Source organism: Hibiscus syriacus, unplaced genomic scaffold (genome assembly GCF_006381635.1).
Source record: "Hibiscus syriacus cultivar Baekdansim isolate YM2019G1 unplaced genomic scaffold, ASM638163v2 tig00110656_pilon, whole genome shotgun sequence".
In the NCBI taxonomy this organism is placed as follows: Eukaryota; Viridiplantae; Streptophyta; class Magnoliopsida; order Malvales; family Malvaceae; genus Hibiscus; species Hibiscus syriacus.
Window position 1 is genome coordinate 1305241 of NW_024062816.1, and position 21841 is coordinate 1327081.

Consider the following 21841-nt stretch of genomic DNA (forward strand, 5'->3'; position numbering starts at 1 on the left):
GGCGATTTTCTTGGTATTTGTTTCAACCACACTTAAACAAAACATTTATATTTAGGCAATAAGTTGTCTTCTCTTTTGTTGCAAAAAAAGGTATTTTTTTCATTATATATTGTGGGCAATTAATAACCCACGAACCCAAAAATCAAATACTAAAGAGAGAATAGAGAACACAAGTAAATACTTTACTCTAACGTAACGCTACAAGATATGAAAAAAAAACATTGTGTTTCGAAGACTAGTATTGCAACTGAAGATAGTTTTAGACTTTTAGGTTTTGTTTAAGTGTGATTGAAACAAATACTAAGGAAAGTGTTCCTAATTGTTTAAGTGTGATTTTCTTTTTATAAGGATCTTGGTTCGAATATAGTGAATATAATGGGGTGTTTGGAAAAAAGGGAAATTAGAAAAAAAATTGGGGTAAAATAGATTTAAAATCATTGTTCAAGGTCTATTTGGTATTTTAGCAATATTTTAGTGGTATTTATTACTTTTAAAATTTTAGTGGAGAAAATGAAAACTTACTCAAGTACATTAATGACCATTGGAGTAGTTTACCCTAATATTATAGCATGCAACGAACTTTTTTTAATTAATCTGCGATAAGTACAAAGTAGTATATATTTAAAAATAACTCTAAGCTATTTGACATTAATCGTCCACACCTCTGACATTCCTGATTCTCGACTTCAAAAAAAAAATCTTGTGCATGCAACCAACTGAATTCCGGGAAAGTCATTTTCATTATGTGAGAATGAAGCATCAGTTACATTTCTTTCTCACCATTCAATGTGCAGAAAATTCATGAGACTTTTCTTCGGGCTTTTTTTTTTTAGGTTTAAGGGTCAATTTTTTTCTATGTAAGAAGCTCAATTTATTATTTTTTTCTTATGATTTTTTCGTATTAATTTAAGCTTCGATGTTATTCAATTACATAAATGTTTAAAATATTACTATTATTTTGAGTTTTAAATTAGAATTTAAAATTTAGAGTTTATTATTTAAAGTTTAAAGTTAGAGTGTAGAGTATATATGAACTAAATTAATACGAAAATATCACAAAACAAAAATGATAAATTAAATTTATTAGGAAAACAAAATGATCCTAAAGTTTTTTTTATTGATATTTTCTCTTGTAATCAATTCTGATTTGATTGGTAAATGAGTGATATGTTTTCTTCCCCTTTTGGTACAACTAAACTCAACGTGGAAAGGGATCCTTATTTTCTCTGGGTAGTTTGTTCAAACAATCAATATAAACGTACCATCCAAGCAACTCCTCGATACTAACCCCACCACAATGAAGTCTTCAATCAATTTAATTTTGCAACTTGTTGGAAAAACATCCCTCCTAGTAACTTAATCTTTTTTTTTTTTTAAAAGTCTCTATTGTTATTTTATTATAATATTTATATTTTTTTGATAAATTTATATACACCTTATAAATACTATTATTTGAATTAAATCATAAAAAACATATCATGTTATATTTCTTCTTGCGGAGGGATATTATGCAATGAAGAAGGTCAATGGCAGCTAGGTTTCTATAAATCAATAGGTACATGTATGGCTTTAGAAGCGGAGCTACGGGGGAGTACTGAAAGAACTCATCGGAGCATGGAATTTTGTTACCCTGGTGACTCTCGAATGCACTAAAAAAACTGCAGCTTAATGCACATTGAAGATGACTAATTCTTCCATTTTCAAACTCAAGGATGAAGTATCTTATATTAGTTACTGCAATGCGTGACTCAGTTAACTAGTTTCTGATTGAGTTCATTATATTCTTGCCTATGATTTTGCCACAAAGATTGAAGTTCAATAAATTTTCAGGATATGCAGAGTATGCTAATAGGTTACTAGTGCATATATCAATTACAGAAACACAATCAACGACCTCTCGACAGGAACGGTTCAGTGATTTTAATTACTGCTGCAGTCGACTTTTTTGTCCATGGTTCAGAGTAGTCCAAGTTTCAACACTAGATTCATTTCCTCAATGCTAAAGTCATTCTCAAGTTTGGAGTCTGCTGTCTTCAAGATTTCCCCTTCCTCCCAGCATTTAAACATCCAATCCAACAAACTCACTTCCTCAGCTGATGCACTTTGATTAACTTGCCTTCTACCACATGCAACCTCGAGTCAAAATGCCCCAAATGCATAAACATCGGTGCTTGTATTCGCCTTGCGGGTTCTAGCAAGCTCCTGTGCCATGTAGCCAGAGGTGCCAGCTACAGGAGAATATTGAGGATCCCATGCAAGTTTGCTACATCTAGCAAACCCAAAGTCGCTTAATCTTCCATTAAACTCACTATCTAATATTACATTGCTTGCCTTTATATCTCTGTGAATGATGGCTCCCGCCGGTCCTTCATCCAGGTAGGCAACTACAGAGGCCATATCTTTGATTATGCTAAACCTTTTATTCCAATTCAGGGTAACCTCGGACTTGTGGAGGAACTTATCAAGACTTCCATTCGGCATAAAACCATACACCAAAAGTAGCTCATCCTTACCTCGAAAGTAGACCAAGAAGTGGTACTAAATTGGGATGTCTTAGAGTTCCAGTGGTATAAATCTCTCTAAGAAATTCAGTCATGCCTTGATTAGATTTGTGGGAGATTCTCTTCACTGCAATTTGGTCTTTCGACACCGGTAATTCACCTTTGAAAACCTGGCCAAAACCACCTTGTCCAAGGAGCTCCTTTTCGTTGAAGCCTTTAGTTGCTAAAGCAAGATCCTTGTAAGCAAACCTATGAAGTCCGAATCGAACCTCCAAAGCTTTTCATATTTCATCAGCTATGGTAACTTTTTTCGCTTGCCAAGACGAAAATTGTAGAGTATGTCAAGGCCACCAAAATTATCCCACCTAGAGACAACCCCACAGGCACAGCTAGTGCTATTTCTTTTTCCCTCGACTCGTCCATGCTCGGGGTTGGTATATATGGAAGTTTGGTTAGATCAAGATCTTTGGCCATCCCATCTATCTGAAAGCTCCAACCTAAAACATAACTAGATGCTGTTTGTTGACCAGGAGAAGCCTACATACATTTGATACGAAATTATTGGTGATAAAAAAATATCCAAAGACAATAGCGGTTTTGGCTTACTAATGTTAAATGGGGATAGCGTGACATTAAGTTGATGCTTTGTACTATCATATTCCGCCCAGAGTTGTCCCCTTCCTTCGCTAGCAAGATCGATGACAGACAATTGATTGCTTCCAATGACATAACGTGCAGAAGCAGAACTCGACGACCTTAAGCCGTTGATATCGATCCCGACGTGGTTATCGTTAGGATCTCCTAACTTAAGGTTTTTGAATGTATCGAGCTCGATAGCAACAATATGATTGTATGGATTTCCATCATTTGTGATGTTGAATAGGCCCAGATGTTGGGCAGATGAAACCTCTGGGCCTGATATAAAATCCTTGTGAGGAGCAAGCACGAAGGCCATACCGTGGCCTCGAGAGTTCTCAGGGACCATAACAAACACGAAAGTTGTAGAGAATGAGGAAGCCTTGGCATCTGTCGAGTTCTTGAACCTAATCGGATGAGGATAGAAAGCGTGGCCAATCACAAAAGACTCTCCATTTGTAAGACTGCAAAGACCATCAGCATTCACTTCTGCAACGCAGCTCAATTCTAAGCTTGTATTCAATCCTAAACTGAAACCATTGAAGATGAAACCTTCATTGCTTGAAGCTGCCATTTTGATTATAAAACACAACACCAAGTACTGTTTAAAACACATGATTGGAACCGTGATTGGAATGTCCTGGTTGCTGTCGATAACTTTTATGTTCTTCGGGCAACAGAAAATCTGGTCCAACATGGCTGCACCCTGAAGGGCTTTCACAGGATTATAATACGAAATATTTCTTTGTCAGATAGCAACTATTGGTGGGACGGAGTTAACTGATCTTTCCCATGTTACATTTTTCATATATATAAATAGCTGGCCAAGGGTTGGTCATGGTTTTGTTGCTTATTAAGCATATCTTAAAATAATTGATCATCCATTTATTCCTTCAAATCTGAATATTTTTATTTGGATTTCTTATGTTTGACCTTACAATGTGAAGGAGCAGCACCCTGAATTTGACCATACCTACTGTCACTGTAATAATCAAATCTAAATATTTTATACATCACTTAAAAATTATGTTACACCGTTTAAGAATCGGTAATTTAATATATTGAATAACTAATTTGAATCGAGTATTGTAAAAATATATTATGAAGATTAAAAACGATCTTCTCAACCCAATTTGTTTTATTTATAACGTTAAGATTTAAACCCTTGATTTTTTTTGTTTAAAAGATCTAATGTCTTGTCTTACTATACTAAACGTTAAAAGGGCGTTGTTGGGTATCTTTCATTGTTGATTGTTTAGCTGAGTTTTGATGAAGGATGAAATTGAAGTTGAAGAGGTGGTTGATCAACATGGAGGACAACGAGCTCTCCAGTATAACGGTCAGTGTTACCTATAAGCGATTAACGAGCCCGATAAACATTTTGTCACCCACATTAATGAATATTAATATCGGGTGACTAATTTGTTATAAATCAATAATTATAACGATCAATGTGTTAGTTTCAAAACTTCTGTAGTGAATACAAAAATTTACAATAATGACCATTTGTGTCTTTTGCCAAAAAATATATAGAGCGGTTCGATTTACCCGAGGTATGAGATAGACGAATAAACCCGTGTTCTACTCGGATCTTTCATAAACTTCAGCATCTTGCCTGCCGATGTTCGATTTGATTTCCGAATATTAATAACTCCACGAAAATCCGAAACAATGCCAGTGAGAGTCGCGGAGAGCTCCACACCTTCTCAAGTTTCAGGTTTTTCCTTTTTCATTTTAAGTTCCCTTATTAAGAATTTTGAATTTGATCTGGGTTTTTAAAGTTTCTATCTTTTTCTCCATTCATATTCGATAGTTTTGTTCGATTTTGAAGGTACCAATTCCGGAGATACTTCGCCCCCAGCTTGTACGCTTTTGAGCGTTGGACAGGTCGATGAATTTTCCCTTGGGACTTTGAATTTTTTATCTTATTCCTTAAAACCCTTTTGAATCCATTGATAATTCGTTATCATGGGAGTTTCGATTTTAGTTTCTGAATAATTTTTTTTAATGTTAGTTGGTTTGGGTTAGTTTAAGCATATCATTTTATGGGGGAAGGAATTTATAAAATTTTAGGAAGGCAAACTTATAAGATTTCTGGAGGCGAAAATAATTATCAATAGAAAATAGTTTACCCAGAGTCTTGTTCCTACCTATGAATTAATCCTGTAGTGGATTGTAGGACAACATCGTTTTATTTGCAGACATTTTCTGGTACACAAAATGTCTCTAGTTTACAAAAGAGGAAGCATGGAGAGTTAATGTCCGAATACAAGGATGTGATCTCAAACACGGGTATCTTTGCGGGACAATGGAAGCTCTAAATGTTCCTATGGCCGATACACCAGTAAGTTGAATGCTTTAACCGACCGGATAGGTTTTGAAATGTTTTCTGGGAGTCATCCTCTTAAGTTTCATAGTGTACTGGTCATTTGATTTACAATGCTTGATGAATTTTTACCCCGGAAAGCTTATCAAGTTTTACTTTAAGATGGACATTGCCTTCTAGTGTGACTATTTCCGTCATATATCTTCATTTCTAATACTTCGTAGATTTTAGCCGCCTAAGTTTTCCCTTTCTCAACCTTCTTGCATTAATCTGTCATCATCATGGTATACGCAAGAGGCGTTATCGCGTATGGTTTTACTTCTTTAATACAAAGCGTGATGAATATGACACGTGGTAATGAAGAGATATTATGCATATTCTTTTCAGATTGTAAGCGGTTGTAATCACTTCTGCAATTGTTTCCTAAGTGTGTCCTTGTTGACACCAAGCCAATATGGGAAATCTAGTCCGACTGCGGAACTTTTGATCTTACCTCTTGCACCATTTGTGTTTTACTTTTTTGATGTTTCTCAGGTGGTAACCTTTTGGGAAGGGGAGATTGTTGATACAAAGAATTATACTTTCTATACCGGCAAGTGGGAAGCGTCGTATGTTTCTTTCTTATGTGCATCAAATTTACCAAGCGATTCTTTGCATTGAAGTATGGAAAGTTGACATGATTCATTTCCCCCTCAAGTTTATAAATCTATTAACAGGCCAGAGGATGATAAAAGGCATTGGACAAAATTTCCATCTTTTTCGCCACTCCTGGTAATAATTAGTTAGAGCCTTTATAAACCATATGCGCCCGAACTGTGCTCACTTAGCTGGTTTGATTCTTTTCAGAGTCAAGTAGAGGTCGACGGTGGGAAATCTTTGGACCTGTGTAATTATCCGTACATATTTATGGTAATCTAATCTCATTTGTTTTCATTAATGTGAAATTTTCCTTGTAAATTGGCTGGTGATTAGTAACCTCTTTGTTTCTCTTATTTTCCTGGTTCAGAGATGGAAAGAGCAATACTTTGTAAATGTCGGAACAGACTGCGGGCTGACCATAGTCGGGTTTTACTACGTCTGCTTCTCTTGTAGCGACGGTTCTATCAGTGGCTTCTATTATGATCCTAATAGCAGGTAACTGTATTTCCTCATGGTATTCCACAATTTTGTTTATTATTCAATTATGGACGACTCGTTTCTAGTTCTCCAAATAATTCGGCAACCTATAACCGAGTCTATGACAAATATTCAACTCTTGGCATTTCCCCCTTTCACTTTTGTGTTCAATTGTCTGACCAAATTGTTCTGAAGAACATGCAGCCCCTTTCAGAAGCTTGAGCTGAAATCCACAAATGAAGGAAGATCAGGATTCAGTTTTTCGTCATACGAATTGCAGTGAATAAGAATGCAGGATGGTGATTCCAATATATAACAAGGAACAACTGATCTCTCAAATAGATGTGGAACTTCATGACATATTTTCATATACCTGTTTTGTGATGTTGAGACTTTGATGTGGTAATCACCTGGAATGCAAGACATTGATCTTTCTTCGAAATCTTTTCTTAAGAACGAAATTATCCGACCATTATATTCGAAATGTTCATCGACTAGATCAAATCGAATCGCTGCTAATATGTTTGTGGTCTCTTCCATAAAATGGCTGTCATTTTGTTCCCATATGTAATGGGGTAAGGGGGAGGTAAGATAGTAGGCTGTCCCCAACACCAGGTTGAGAGCAACTTACGTAGAAGACCTTCGAATTATGAAATGCCCTCCGTGAGACTCGATCTCACGATCTCAAGGTTAAGAACCTTGGTTTGTTTGTGGTCTCTTCCATGAGTTCTAAAATATTGATTGATGCTTGCAATTTGATGGTAATAAATAGGGTCTATAATCAAACATATGATGTTAAGGGTATATATTTTTTTTATTAGTATGAGATAAATATAAGATAGTATTTATTTGAAAGATTCAATAATTTAATAATGAACATTTATATATTTCTACATAAATGTTTAAACTCAAGATCTCAAAGAATAATAATAAACTTTTAAATTGAGGTGGTTTGATTCGCGTGGTGTAGAAACATTCAGTAGGCAAAGCATGAGCAAGATATTTTTTGGTGATATGAGGCCGAAATATTCAGCTACGTGCTATGATTAGTTGGGGGTATTTCTGCTTTATGAAAATCTTAATATACGGAAATGTATTACCGGAAATGTTAATATTTTTTAAATATTTCTAGTAAAATGTTACTTAAAACATTATATTTTTTACTGAAAATATTAATTTCGCTACCTAATTTTCTGTATAAAAAATAACACTTTAGGTAACGCCCAATATTAATATTTTCGGTAGAAGAAATAATATTTTAGGTAACGTTTTACCGGAAATGTTAAACATTTTAGGTAGCGCCTAATATTAACATTTTCGATAGAAAAAATAATGTTTTAGGTAATTCTTTACCAAAATATTAAAAATATTAATATTTCCTGTAACACCTTTCTTTAGTCATATATTAAGATTGTCGTATATTATACCTCTTCTATTAGTTGGCTTCACGGTGGTGCATGCAGTTACTGCGGCCTTATGATCCATTCAGTTAAAAGCTGGAACTTGGCCCCACGAACAACTGGCTAACCGAACTTAAGGATGCTAAAACTTGACTAGAAAATTACTTTTTTATTTTTATTTTAAGTTATTTGTGTTAATTTGATTTATTTAATCGGTTCTTGAGTTTGAATCGAGTTTGTATGATACCTTTATTTTTTTTCAATCTTAATTTTTTTAAATTACATTCTTCTAAATCATTGCAGAACACCTATGCATCTTTAATTTCTCTTTTTAATAATATTTTTTCTATGCATCTTTAATTTCTCTTTTTAATAATATTTTTTTTAATTTCGTCTATCAACTTTGAATGATTCCTTCATTTTTTTTCATTCATCTTTTATTTTAATTTCCTTTTTTTATCATATTCATCTTCGAGGATCTCGGTTCAAACATCACGGATGTAAGCATTCAATGTAAGAAGATTAAGAGTTATCTTTAAACAAATATCTTATTATACTTGTCTTAGATTTTACCCTTATTAATTTGTTAAATATTTTGTACTCAGATCAATTGCTCATCCCTATCAAAACTGATGCCCTGAGCCACTGACTTTAAACGACTTTGATTAAAATAATAAAGAAACGGCCGTGTTTCTTTACCAATGTTAAGGTGGATGAACATTAATGAAAAGACCTCAACCATCCTCGTGCGTTCACGCAATTGGCTACTGCAGAGTCAAAAAAATATACATATCGCCACCGCCAGCATTTACCTCCCTTCATGAGGTTCGTCTCCTCCCTTTTATGTCTGTCCCATTTCTCCATTGCTTATAACCTCCCTTTAATCGCCTAGGCCCACCTAGCCTCCATCGTTTCATCCCTTTGTTTTGTGGTGCCAAAATGGGATGTACAGTACAAAGGTGACTATCATGTCAGACTATAAAACTTTTTGCGTACCTTTTGCATATGATTTCTTTCTCGAGATTTGAACACAGAATCGCAATGGAGAATTTGCTTTGTGATGAGGTTTGGCTTTCGAGTCCTGAAACCGAGCATTCTACGTTGAAGGACAGTGGCTATGCAGATTCATTTTACACGACCAAGGAAGACGCCGAACGGGCTATCGTGATTTGCCTGGAGAAAGAGCTCAGTTACATGCCTGAACCTGCTTATCTTCATTATCTCCAGTCTAATAACCTGGTTCTCGCAAGGTTTAGAGCGGTTCAATGGCTTATCAAGGTACATAGTTTGCATAGGGTTTTGTAATTTTATTGTAAAAATATCAATCAATTCTCTCTGATTGTATTTTTATTTACAGACTTGTTCTCGGTTAAATTTCTCCATTGGAACCGTTTTCAGTGCGGTGAATTACCTAGATCGTTTCATATCAACGAGTCAGTGCCATGTAAGGAACATTCAAATTCTGGGTTTCATTTCTTCTTCTCTAAGGCATCAAATAATCTTCTACTTTTTCTAGGGATGGAAGAACTGGATGGTCGAGTTACTATCCACTGCATGTTTATCCATTGCCTCCAAGATCAATGAGATTTCCCTCGCTTCCATGGATGAACTTCAGGTGAAAACTTAAACTCCTACGTCCGCCCTTGGCGACGATAACTATTCCATTTCCATCATATATTGATCAGTGTGTTTTATTAACTGAAGATGGAGGACTTGGAGCATTGTTTTCAATCGAGCACAATCCAACAAATGGAGCTGATGGTGTTGCAGGCTTTAAATGGCGTCTTTCTTCCCCAACAACATACTCTTATATAGAATTGATTACATCAAATATTATCTGTGATCTCAGTTATTACCTTCACAAGGAGTTAATCAACCAAGTTAATAAAACACTTCTCAAAGCCATATTAGGTATGTGCATATAAAGTATAAACATTCACTCTTCTTTCTTTCTTCTTTTCCTTGAAAACGAATATGATCTTATAATGTTAACTTGCCTGCAGATTTCAAGTTGTTGCCATATCCACCGAGCTTCATTGCAGTATCTGCTCTATGGTGTAATCTGGAAGAGTTAATCCCATCGTCATATAATGTTCATCTCACCAAAATTATGAAGCTCATAAACCAAGATCACGAGGTAAAGGTTTCCTTATCTTGAAATACATACTGTTCCATTGATTATATAACTAAAATATTCGGAGTGGGGCAGGATGCAACGATCCGGTTCCACTCCCGGAAATTTCAAATTTACGTATGTTTTAGATTTTTTCAATGTATTTTTGTTGATAATATTTTTTCATTAAAGTTTTAGAGTAAAGTACACAAATAATCTCCAACTATAGGGTGTTGCTTTGTTGGGTCTACTGACTATTAAAAGTTACAAAAAATCTTCCAACTATATAGGATGTTGCTTAATTGAGTCATCAACTATTAAAATTTACAAAATGCTCACCCGACTATTTATATATTCCAAACTCGTCATTTTTTGTTAAAAAATTGATGGAAGTCCGAGTAGGATGTTAACCTATTGTGTGAGATATGATAGTCGTTATATTTTGTAATATCACGGTCAGCAAATTAGCGTCCAACTCAAACTGTCGTCAATTTTTAACAGAAAATGACGAATTTGGAATATATGAATAGTCAGAGGACCATTTGGTAACTTTTAATAGTCAAATGACTTAATAAAGTAATATCCTATAGTCAAGAGACCTTTTCATAATTTCTAATAGTTGAGGGACTCAACAAAAAATTTCCTTTAAACAGGGCACCATTTATGTATTTCATCCAAAATTTTATAAGTTGGTCATCAAACATAAAATCTTGAATCGGTTTTGACAGGATGAAATTATGGAATGTCGTAGGATAATGAAAACATGGCTGGTTCATCCATTCTGCAACTTTAATGCTGCAGAGCAGTACCCTTCGAGTCCTGTGACTGTGCTGCTGATGGAGAGGATCGTTGATATCAATGATTGCCGGGTCGATCTTTCGGTATTCGGGTTGCCATTGCCGGGTTCAAATGTTAATGATGATGGTGGGAATAAAAGGAAGAGAGAGGAATAATGGAGATTATGGAAAATCAATGGTTTTCCTTTTTTTGTTTACAGTCCAAGACGAAAAGCCATGGTTTGGTACTTTGAATAAGGATGGTAGGAATAATGTTGAGCTTAATTATCGTGTTCAGCCCCTGCATTTAATCTTTGCCACAATAGTGTGATTGATTGTTGTGACTGCAAAAGTATGTTCATGATCCTACTTCCTTATTTAAGTCACACAAGAATCAATTTGGTGCTATAAATGTCTTCCAACTTTACTCCATGATCAACGTGTACATGTTAACGATGAGGAAATGTACATTTTTTTTAATTAATTACTCATATTCGATCTATTTACCAACTAATTTAGATCGGGTTTTATATAAGCTTATTATGAGCTACCCTCCCAACCCAGATTACTTTCTACGCAAACGCCAAGATTTGAACTCCTGATCTTTCTTAAAGAAATTAATGTCTCATCCTATTATACCAACTGGTTGTTGGTAGGAAATGTACATTTTATTAATGTTAATAATGTGATAATATAAGATTAAATCACATGTTAATGATAATATTAACATGTATTCTATAAAAGAAATAAACTTAAAAATAATAAAACAGTAGATGTAATTGGAGTTTGAATATCAATTTGGATGTCAAAATTATCTTACGGAGAAAATGTCCAATCCAAATATCAATATATATTTAAACATAATATTAAAGTCAGTAATTATTGATTACATCATGTATAGATTTGAGGATAATATATGGTGTTTTAAAGCTCGATTCGATATTAATAGAAACTTCGGTTTTTAATTTTTTTATTTTAAAAATATACTTTTTTTCTGAAAAAGGTAAAATATTTGTTTATTATTTTTAAAATTTTCATATATTATTATTTCTTACAAGTAATTTTAAGAATTTAATCAAACGCGTTTTTTATTTCCTAAAAGAAGGGAAATAAAATTATAATAATTTTTAACCAAACCTTAGATTTTAATTATTTTCTTCTACTGTGTTTAATTATTTTCTGTCATTTATAAAAGAATGAAACATTATATGTTAAAAAGACTAAATACTTAATTTTTAGTATTAGATTTTATAAACATTAAATTTGTATTATAAAATTGTGTAGTATGTTAGTAAAATTCAAACATCAAACATAATTATATTATTCAATAAGTATAAATTCTAAATTCTGGAAAAAAAAAACTTATTCTATGATGTTAACTTTATTAACATAATTACGTATAATTTTTTTAAATGCATATTTGTGTGTATATATATATATTATTAATTTGATATAAAGTCTAATATAATATTTATTTGAAGATAAAATCTTAATCATTTCACATTTAAAATTTCCACCTTTAAAGGGTACTTCTGTAGCATTTCACGAATAATTTGTTGGAACCGCAATGAGTTGTGCCCAACAACCACAAGCTCTACTTCTGGGGGGACTCACCAGCTTTGAAGGTTGATGCAGATAAAATCACAGATGAACCACACGATAGCTTTTGGATTTGGCTGCAGATTCAGAACAATGGCTGCTACTTCACTCACTTCCTCGACGTTTCTTGTTCCCACTAAACCCTTAACAATTCAACGCCAAAACCAGCAGCACCACAACACCACAAGCTTCAGGAACCCACTACCTTTCACGGTCCAAGCTGCCAAGCTTCTTGCTGGGGTACTATACACTTTTTTTCTGGGTTCCGATTCATCTAATATTCCATATATTTCTGTTTTTTTTTCTCGTAAGAACTTTGTTTCCTGTTAACAAAATAATGATTAAGGTTGAAGTGCCAAAAGTGGAGCCAAAATTCCAAGCACCATTCCTGGGGTTTACGAGGGTAGCTGAAATATGGAATTCCAGGGCCTGTATGATTGGCATAATTGGTGTTTTCATTGTTGAACTGGTAAGCTTTCTACCTTCTTCTTCTTCTTCTTCTTTTTTTTTTTTTTTGTATCGGCCATTGGCATTATGGTGTTGGTGTTTGGTTTTTGCAGGTACTAAACAAGGGAATACTTCAAACGATTGGGGTAGATGAGGTCTTGATATTCCTCTGTAAAGAGTCAATCCATGGAGATAAGAACACTTGATTGGTAGCAAGTAAAGACATTCATGTTGTATTAAGAGCCCAAATATCTAAGCTTTGTAACACTTTACATATGAAATATTTCATCATCTGTGATCAAGCTGCAAATTCTCAGTTTTTACTGTACAATCTAAATTTTGAAATCATGACACTTTTAACAAGTTTGCGTAGTATATACCCTACAAGATAGGGTCTACAGGTGCTTCTCTTCTATTGCACACCACCATCATCATCTGACTATCTGCTGAATTTAATTTATTGCTAAGGATATTCCAATATAACTAATCTAAGTAAGCTCTGGATGTGATGGAGGTGATATAATTGTTACAGAGGCCCCGAAGTTTAGCATATTTATTCGTTGATGCATAGACACAAAAGCAGAGATGATTGTCACGTTCGAACGAATTGAAGATGATCTACAGCACTCGGCTAATTCGAGCATCTATAACTGGCACCCTACTTGAAGGCTCTGAGATGTCTAATGCACCTTGCTTGAAGGCTCTGAGATGTCTAATGCATCAGCTAGTGACATTCCACGGTTACTTCATACAGCTTCTGCCCATGTCTTCATTTTTCTCACCCTCAGTCTTCCTGTTCTGTTGAATACAAAGTACTTCTGCATACCCACCTGAACAAAGCACAACCAGCCTACCCGGTTACTGCAGTGCACTATGGAATTGAATTTAAGCATAAAATTCTTGTTGGCATTGCACAATGCTCAATCTATATGATATGCTGCGGCTGGTTTTGTGTTAAATGCTAGCCGTGTCACGCCAATTTTTAGGGTATATAGTGCCCAGATTACTAATTCCCCATGTGGAACACTAAGAAGATGTGCAACAATAGGCCATACCTCTTGCAAGAGCTAAAATATCTCCTCTGTCCAGTTTTGTCTCAGCACCAAGGAAATGAAATGGGGAAACATTTATTCAATTGCTTAACACCGGGAAACAAAAATATTCTAATTTTCCAAACCTTTAGACTCCAATGGAGGTGCTTTCAGAAACTCGATTGCCCTTCTGTAAAGTCCCTGCCAGCCACGAATTATCAAATCAATGCCCCACTTAAACTCTGAAATAGATTCGAAGTTAATTTTATAAAAAATTGATTAACATTCGATTTGAATATACTTGTTCGAATTTGAATTCGACTTAACTTTTAACAAGTTGAAGCAAATTCATGTTCGAGTTCGAGTTTAAATTGAAATTGAGCTTGAGGAGCTAAATTTGATAATGTTTTGTATTCATTTTTTTGGAGTTTGAGTCAACTTTAATTTATGATTTTGAATTCGAGCTGAACTCGACAATTGTAAGTATCTGAGGTTTTGAATCAAGTCGAACTCAATTTTGAACTTTTCAAATCCGTTCGAGCTCAATAATACTCGAATTCGACTCTTCTCATTTATAACTCTAATCATTTCATAGAAGTGATACCTTTCCTGCTTATCTCAATCAAGCTTTAATTGCAGAGAAAACCCTTAAACCACACGATTAAGAAAGCAACAAACATAATCATATCAAATCTCCTGAATTCCCTTGCACTTTTCTCTTTAATTGTTCTTATAAACTGATAATACTTTTTCTGGATATTTTTAATTGCAATTTGCAAGCCTTCTTTTTTTAGCTGTGTCTGGGAATTGGAATACTCTCAACACTGTTGTTTTAGTTTCAGCTCACATGGTATGATATTCCTAGTAGACAACTTTATGCATGTTGAGGCTACCACTGCTAAAGCTCTGATTCTAAAGAAGAAGATCCAAATGTATTTTTGGAAGGTAAAAGAAAACCCTGATTTGAAGCAATGGATATATTCCAATTTATCATCAAAGTGGAAAAAGAGCTGAAAAAGAAAGCAAAAGGACACTTGGGGATGCAGCTGCAGATTTCCTTTTTCCTTAGCCATTTAAGTTAAAAGGCGGGCGTTGTCCATTGCTATCGTTGTCGAATTCGAAAACTTCACAATGGCAGCTTCTTCAATCCTCTTTTTGCTCTTACTATCTGTTAGCATTTTCCTACATTGCAGGTACATGGTGAATTGTCATTGGCTTGTTCTTGCATGATAACGTTACATTTTATGTTTTTTTTTGTCCATTGCAGATGGGGAGCAAGTCATAGTAGTTAACAACTGCAGGGAGAGCATTTGGCCTGGGATACTTGGCGGTGCAGGTCAGTCAAGTCCTAAAAATGGCGGCTTCCATCTCGGTAGCGGTGAAGAAGTAGTTCTAGACGTTCCACAGAAGTGGTCAGGGAGGATATGGGGCAGGCAAGGTTGTCATTTCGACAGTAATGGCAGGGGTTCTTGTGATACCGGTGACTGCTCCGGAGGGCTTCAGTGCCAAGGAACAGGCGGTGCACCACCTGCGACCGTGATAGAAATGACTCTCGGCTCATCTTCTTCTCCGTTGCATTTCTACGATGTTAGTTTGGTTGATGGCTTTAATTTGCCGGTTTCGATGAAACCAGTCGGGGGAGGAATCGGATGCGGTGTTGCATCGTGCGAAGTTGATTTGAACGTCTGCTGCCCATCAGCATTGGAAGTGAAGAAAGGTGCCAGGGTAATAGGATGCAAGAGTGCTTGCTTGGTCATGCAATCAGCTAAATATTGCTGCACCGGGGAGTATGCAAATCCGAAGACCTGCAAGCCGACGCTCTTCGCGCACCTCTTCAAGGCTATCTGTCCAAAGGCTTATAGCTATGCTTTTGATGACACTAGCAGCCTAAATAAATGCAGAGCTTCACGTTATGTTATCACCTTTTGCCCTCCTAAATGAGCAATGACAAATAAGTAACAAGCTCGGCACCAGTGTTAGGAAGCCGATACCTACACAAATAGGTTGCTTTTTATGATTTCTACCTGTAGTTATTAGTTCAAAAGCAGATGGATCAGTTAATTTCTTCCCCTCATCTTAGGAGCACGACGATCTGTCAGTAGTTAAATGGATGGAAATATTTTCTCTATGCTTTGAAATATCTTGCTCAATTAATAGATTTAGCACAGATGCATGTTAAGTTCTGCTTGTGATACAAGTATCATTTTGTTAACAATGACTCAGTTGTTGTCACAACTTAAGTTATCCGAACTCGAGTCGGCTGGATATTCATGCGACATAGTATTTCCAGTTAAGCCAATGGACAAGATATGTATGCATACCTAGTGGTAATCATATATTAAATTTAAAATATGTAAAAGTGAGCAATAGGAAAAACAACTCTGAAAAACATGCCAAAATAAACAAATCTAGTGCTAATCTTATCAGGATAGGCCTAGGGCATTATGAGAAGATTTAACATCAGCTTCAGTTTACTTGTTCTACTGGTACCTTGACTATTGACACCACCAGTTTGAAGGGCTTGGTCCTAATGATAGATGAGCATCTTGCTTTTACAAACTGGAGTTCGAATCGCTGGTACGAGCCCAACCTCTGAGAGAGGCTCAAATGCTGGCTGGCAACATCAGGACGAGGCTCATCTTCACCGGGAAGTGCTAAAAGTCCATTCACTCTATGGGAAGAAGGCTCCTTATGACCTACTTCAAAGGGAGTCCACAAGCTGCCTCAAAGGGAGTCCACAAGCTGCCTCTCCTCTCTGGCAGCACCAAGGTCTTCAGGAGATATCAAACTGATAGCTTTAATTTGTTCTTCAAGGATTTGATTCAGCTTCTTGTCGTCTTCACCTAGACCACAATTGTTCCCACCCGTCTTGTCCCGGGCAAGCTCAAGGAGACAACGAAGAGCAGCTTCTCTTACTTCTGCATCCTCGCTAAAGGCAAGATGTAACATTATGCGGAGAAACCCCAGCTCGCTCAGAACATTGAATCAAGTTCAAGGCTTTCCTGGAAGAAAAAGGCAATTAAATTAGAAAACCGGCAGGGACACAAACTACAAAATAATAAACACATGAACATGGAACTGTAGGTAACTATTTAATATTTAGAAATCATTTATTTTTTACAGTGGAAACAATTCAAATGCAGCCAAAAAACCTATTATCGAAAGAATGATAAAGCAAGCTTGAACTGCAAAGACTGATCTGAAGTTTACCTTTGAAATCTTACATCCTCAGTTCCCAAAGCATCTCTCAAGGCCACATAACCATTTGCAAGTCAAAATACTGCAATACCGATTTGTTGTGGCTAATCAAGGCTGAAATCCAAGGAGAGAAGATGCCTCGTCAAAATACTTCAAAGATTCTGTACGAGCATGTTCACTGATTAAGAAGTATCCTACAGAAATTGTACTCACAAGTTATTGCGTAAAGTGCTTTGGTTCGTACAGTTGGTCCATAACCAACTGTCGACTCTGAGGATTATTCTGTACAATGGTGCATACAACTTCTGCACCTTTTGCTCGAATGTTGGCATGGCAATTCTTCAAATAACCAAGGAGAGGAACCAAGCTACCAATTGAGTGCAGATCTGCCTCAAGCGAGCACACAGACTGTATAAGCATATATAGTGTGGATCAATTGAAAAGACTAAAAGTGCAAGACTTATTTAAGCAGAAACAGCACCAGAACCAGAACGCAAAGGTTATATGATGCAACAAGTTAACTAAAATGGAAATAATCGATTCCATCATTGGTAGCATCCTCAGGATACTTATCCCATGAAACACAAAAAGGATTCTCCTTGCATACAATCTAACCCTAAGCAGCCAACAACCATAGCTAACACTGGAGATATATAGCATCAAAAATGATAGAGAAAACTTACCATTGGCCATGTCAATAGATTCAACATGTTCTTGCACTCATCCAACATATCTTACACCATCAAATCAGATTGTAAACAAAGCTACCCATAAACCCCAGAAGAAGAAAAAACTTAAGGATTCTGCAACAGTACCTTCAATATCAGCAGCCGTAGCTCCTTGAGCTTCCAATACTTGCTCTGGAGTTGCAAAACCAAAGTTATCTCCTTCATACGCTGAATCTCTTTTGAAGATACATTAAAGAAGAGAATCCGGAGAACTGAGCTGAGTTTCCTTCAAATAGAGAATTTCAGTGAAAATTCCAGGCGATTTGAGACTTTTCCTTTGAAATTAGAAAGTGGCGGAAAGCGCTGCCGCGGCGGCGCCTACCGAAATTTGTCGACTGCAGACCAACGCTATGTATTTTGATGATCTATCCATTGGCCCATTTCACTATGTAGGTTTGGGTTTATAGAACCCAATAATCTAGTATAATTTCTCTAATTGTTAGGATAAACTGCATGTTTAATACTCTCATTATCACTTTTGTCTGTTTTGGTCATCTAACTATTTTTGTTTAAAAATCAGACCTAGTGTTATATTTTGGTATCACTTTTATCACTCCGTTAAAATTTATAGAACTGCTGACATTTAATTTTTTTATTTTTCAATGATGACGTGATATTATGTTAAGATGACACATCAGTATCAATGTTAATTTTTTAACAATGAATTATAAAAATGAAACGAAATTGTAACATTATATATGATTTAAAAAACACATAATTGGATGACCAAAACAAAACAAAAACATCATCGAGATACTAAACATGTGGTTACTTTTTTTATTTCTTTTACAAATATTTTTGTTAACGTAATTTCAACCTAATTATGGTTTTAATATTTTTATTGTGTTAAAATTGAAAATATTAATTAAAAATAAATTAGTTCTTCAATTTTTAGTAATATTAACTTAGAAATGTTTGGGCTAATTGATTATTGAATTTTAGAAGGGTCAAAAGATAGTTTTCCAATTAATAAAGGAATCATAAGAGACTAAATTGAATTATTGGTCAAAAGTACAATTTTCCATTCAAGGGGCCATCGCCCTCTTCTCCTCCGAGATCACTAACGTCGTTAACTATACAACTGAAGAAGCAACCAAACTCCGTTAAAGAAGTAATTGAAAGCGTAGAAACCACGCGCTCATACGTTAAGTTTTCCACGCATGACGCATCTTTTCCCCTTTTATCATTTCTTTCTCTCTCTAATTCTAGGGTTCTTTAAATTCTTGATTTCTCAATTTCTACGTTTTAATTTCTTGATAATCTTTTTTGGGTTTATATGGAATCGATTAGATCTCCTATTGTGCTACAGATGCAACCGCTCATACGGATCCGGCTCCGGCTCCGATCTACCCAAGATTCGCTCATCTGCCCCGATTGTGGCGGAGGATTCATCGAAGAATTGAAACGCCCTCTCGATCTCCATCCACCATCGTTTCCCTGCCGCCGCCATGTATTCCGACACGTCGGGGTCAGGTTTTGATCGGCTTCTTGATCAGTTATCTCAATTAGAAGCCAACGGAGTTGCCGTCTCGATCAACCGCCTGCCTCCAAAGCGGCAATTGAATCAATGCCGGTGATAAAAATCGTGGGAAGCCACGTAAGATCGGAATCTCATTGTGCAGTTTGTAAAGAGGCATTCAAGCTCCACCGAAGCTCGGGAAATGCCTTGTAAGCATATTTACCATTCAGATTGTATTTTACCTTGGCTTTCTATTCGGAACTCTTGCCCTGTTTGCCGCCATGAATTCCCAACAGAAAATAACGGAAATAACTTAGTGGAAAATAATGCTGTTAGAGATGAAGAAGCTGTGGGATTAACCATGGAGGTTACCGGGAGGTGGGTTTTCTGTGGGGAGGTTTACTGGAGGGACTAGAGCAGCGGAGAGGGAGTTTCCCGTAGTGTTTACTGAGATGGATGGTGGGTTCAATAATGCGGGTGCTCCCAGAAGGATTTCATGGGCGCCTAGTGGGAGAAGGTCACAAGAGAGTAGGATTAGGTCGTGTTTTCCGGAATTTTGTTTTTTTTTTGGAAGATTTAGGAGCTCATCGCGATCGGGCTCAGATTCTGGATTTACAAGGAGAAGTAGATCGAGTTCAGTGTTTGGGAGGTCGTCCAGAAGGGATAGCGAATGGGATTTTGAGGATTGAATGGTGGTTGAATGTATCATCTGTTCAATGTTATGTTAACCTTTCTTTATAGTATTGCAGTTTTCCTCAAGGAAGGGGATGTTTGTAGATTGTATGATTTACTTTGATGTAAATACAACACTTTTTGTGAAGAAATGAAGCATTAGTCCCGTCAAAAGAGAAAGAAGCTTTGATGAGTTGTTATGTGCACGAATGAGGCAGAAGAAGTGGATGGAGAAAGTTTTGTGGCTAGTAGGGTTGTTTAGTGGTTGCTGGGTTAACTTCGCATATAAATCAATCGTAGGCCTAAAAAAGTTCAATTAGTAAGTTTTGTCTCCATAATTTATGCTTTTTTTTTCTTACTTAAATGTACTTATTATCAGAAATCTGTTGTTTATTTGCTGTTCTAAATTCAATTGAGTCGTTTATGTTATTTTTGTGGTTTACTTGACTGGAAGCCGAACTATCTGCAGCCATTGCTCTACTTGATTTATCTTTTGTTTGAATTGTGCATTAATGTAGATGTGGATAGAGACAAGTATAAGTCCAGTGTATTTGTTGGTTGGACAGCTTGGATACTATCTTCTCCTTGTTAATCAATTATAATTTACACTGATATAAATTAATGGGAAGGGGTCCTACTGGCCTTCGCTTCTGTTTGTTCCTGGTTTCAAAATGAAGGCATTAATTTGTGGAATTAATTGTTATTGAAGAACTATCTGCCATAGAAATCTGCTTAGACATGCTGCTTATGATAATATAATATGCATTTCTGTTTCCCTACAAAAGAATTTTTGTTGTTGGAAAAAAGAATTCCCTTCTCTTTCTTCACTTGGATGGCTGGTGAGATGGCCTTCGTCATTGGATATACGAATTTAGAATTAGAACTAAGTAAATGGTATTGAGGAGCATACATATTGTACAATGTATGCAATACATCTTTTTGTATATTGAGGAGCATACATATTGTACAATGTATGCATACATCTTTTTGTATATGCTTTGTATGTTGTAATCGTAAAGTTTTTCTTTGATTTTCATGTATCATCAAATTAGAAGACCTGCTAAAATTTATGATTACATTTTTTTTTATGCCCTGTGGAATTATGGTTGGTGTAAAGTGTTTGGAAATTATCAATGATTTAACCATACATGCCTTATCTAAAGAATTCATTTGAACTGTGATGACAGATCTTCACCGTGGCTTGTGGTTTGCATATCATTTTGGGTTAATTTTTTTTCAATGCTTTCTTGGACGTCATGCTTCTTGGGAAATGAGGTTCTCATGTCGTTCATGTTAGGATGGAACGTTTGACACCATAGAATCTATTCCATTTCAACTAGTTTGTGACTTTGTGTTGGATTGTTATATTCAGAATCTGGAGTTCCAACTACTGACGGACTGTAGCCGTTGTAATGTAGTAGCAAACTCTGTAGACAAATGCTGAATTGCGACCCTGGCACAGGACCTGCTGTGTCTCTTGTAACATTCACAACCCGAACCTTGTTACCATTTTCCGGCCGAGAGTAAACTGTATATATGATTGCATCTTTGCAGACTTTATCTGCAACATCGTCTAATACTGTCGCTCAATATCTAATTAAGCATTTTATTTGCCTTGTAAAAGATCCCATCATGTTAGTGTTGTGCTTTTATCTGTGTACTGAATTTGATGGTGGTGAACCCGGATAGGGAAGCACACGTGCTCGTTGTAAAGGCAAACCGAGTCAAATTAACAAATGCTATAATAAGAAGAAATTCATTCCTTTTATTTATGGTACAGAAGTGATGTAATAGAACTTATCTATAAAGACGGATTGATATAATTAAGGGCCAATAGTT

General features: G+C 35.8%; 7 pseudogenes; 5 read left to right on the plus strand and 2 right to left on the minus strand.

The window, feature by feature from the left end:
• Positions 1–1956: 1956 nt before the first annotated feature.
• Positions 1957–3753, minus strand: LOC120137280 (annotated as a pseudogene).
• Positions 3754–4706: 953 nt separating this feature from the next.
• LOC120137281 lies at positions 4707–7071 on the plus strand (annotated as a pseudogene).
• Positions 7072–8962: 1891 nt separating this feature from the next.
• On the plus strand, positions 8963–11046 carry LOC120137339 (annotated as a pseudogene).
• Positions 11047–12525: 1479 nt separating this feature from the next.
• On the plus strand, positions 12526–13178 carry LOC120137282 (annotated as a pseudogene).
• Positions 13179–13622: 444 nt separating this feature from the next.
• LOC120137313 lies at positions 13623–16047 on the plus strand (annotated as a pseudogene).
• Positions 16048–16263: 216 nt separating this feature from the next.
• LOC120137314 lies at positions 16264–19321 on the minus strand (annotated as a pseudogene).
• On the plus strand, positions 19320–21737 carry LOC120137315 (annotated as a pseudogene).
• Positions 21738–21841: the final 104 nt, after the last annotated feature.